Here is a 1980-nt window from a genome sequence, read left to right on the forward strand (position 1 = left end):
AGGGCAATCCCAGTTCCCCAGCTGAACAGCCAGAGCTGCAAACTAGCATCTTTTGCACAAACCACCCGTATTTACCTGGTCAAAAGGAAGTGCCACACATTATATTCCCCCTTTCCTGGACTTCACAGGTTTGCCTTTTGTAGTTATGTTGCATATGATGGCGGCAGCGACGGTTGCCAAAATTCATGGGCATTCAAGAAAGCAAAGGGTTGCCTGGGCGAGGGATACCAGGGGCTTATCTCCAGGAGGGCAAGGCCAGAGAGCCCCTCTGCCAAGCACAAGAGAGAGTGGGGTCACTCTCTCTTTCTCGCTCTCCCCAGATTTTTCCACACCAGGCGCCTGCAGCGAGAAAGGAGAAGCATGGAAATTTTTAACCGGAAAGGCCTGTTCTCCTGCAAAGAAGCCCCAGAGTGCCTCTTTCTCTTCTGCTGGAAATATTTGCACGGCCGGCCGGCTGGCCAGCTCCATCCAGCATTTCAGCCAGACACGGCAAGGTCAGGGATCCCTCTGAATGGCCGCTGCGGACAAGAGAGCCATAAAGTCAGAGAAGAACCGGAGGACTTGGACCCCACTTATGACTGCCCCAACCACCTCCTGGTAGCTTCAAGTCGGAGAGAATAGCTACATCCCTCAATGAACTACAAACCACACAATGCCATAAAATGGCACCACTGCAGCCCAAATGGGGTCAAAGTGCCCTTGTTGTGATTTGTGCGAGTTTTCTGAGTGACCCCTCCTGCTGCCCTTCCAGACCTCTTAGGATGCCAACCCCCATCATCCCCCAAGCCAGTTCTTGAAGTGCGGACACCATGATCATCTGAAACCAACAACAAAGCAGTGGCCGAATGACACCCAAGGATGCACCGCCTTTCCCAACTGATGTTCCATCCTCTGCCACCAAGTTGAATGGGGATGATGGGATCTGTAGTCCAGCTCACCTAGAAGTCACCAAGTTGGGTGAGGCAGAATTGTTTCCCCTGCAACTCAGTAATTCAGTCTGTTTGAACAACATGAAAGGACTTCATGCGAAGTATCACAACTGGACAATGCTGCAGGTTGTGTGCCCATGTTCACGTTCCCAGTGTGTTTATGGACAGAACTTTTGCAAAGTGTAGCTTTTCTTTTAAACAAAAGAGGGGGGGGGGACCAAGGCAGTGAGCACAAAGTTATAAAATCTCAAAACCTTTTATTGGTTGCTTTTTTTAATGTCTTTTTTCTCCTTACATTCTTAAAATGAGACACCCCCGTTTCTTTGATATGTACAAGGATCTGAATAAGGCTGCACAAAACCCCTCGCACCCGTTCCCACGTTGCGTTTGCCTGACAGACAGCCGCCTCAGGCCCTGCTCCAGCCCCCAAGCTGAAAGCCACCCCCAACCCACCCCCCAACAGGGCCTGGGGCTCCTCTGGAGGCAGCAGCAGCAGTGACAACAGAACAAAAACCACAACGGTGGACACAAGCCTGCCTGGCTCTCTCTGGCTGGGAATGGATTCCGCACTTTCTTACCCCGAGAAGCAGGGGAGCACTCCAAAAGCCTTGGGGTAGCTTCCCATGCCTTGGGGCAGAGGGAAAGGGGCTGTACTTTGAGTTGGGGGGGAGGAATCCTGCTTGTTTCTTGAAAGGCACCGTCACCTGCCATCCTTTCCCCAGGACGTCCCTGGGCAATTTCCAGATGCTCTCCAGGAGCTCAAGGAAGACATCGGTCCAAGGGGGCACGGAAGGCCCCCCCACTGCCGGCACCTTCATTTTGCTCAAGTGTTGTGTGCATGTGTGTGTGGCTAAAAGAGAGAGGCTTCACAGATAAGAGGAAGGGGAAGGGGGGAGAGCGGAAAGAGAGAGGGGTGGCAGCCACTCCCTGCACCAGTCTCCCCTTGGAACAGGACTTCAACAGGCACTTAAAAGCCCTTTGGACCAACAACCCCCGGCCCCCCCCAAGTGGGTCCCCTCTGTGGGGGCAGAGCAGCTGCAGTCTCCCCAAG

Source organism: Sceloporus undulatus, chromosome 9 (genome assembly GCF_019175285.1).
Source record: "Sceloporus undulatus isolate JIND9_A2432 ecotype Alabama chromosome 9, SceUnd_v1.1, whole genome shotgun sequence".
In the NCBI taxonomy this organism is placed as follows: domain Eukaryota; kingdom Metazoa; phylum Chordata; class Lepidosauria; order Squamata; family Phrynosomatidae; genus Sceloporus; species Sceloporus undulatus.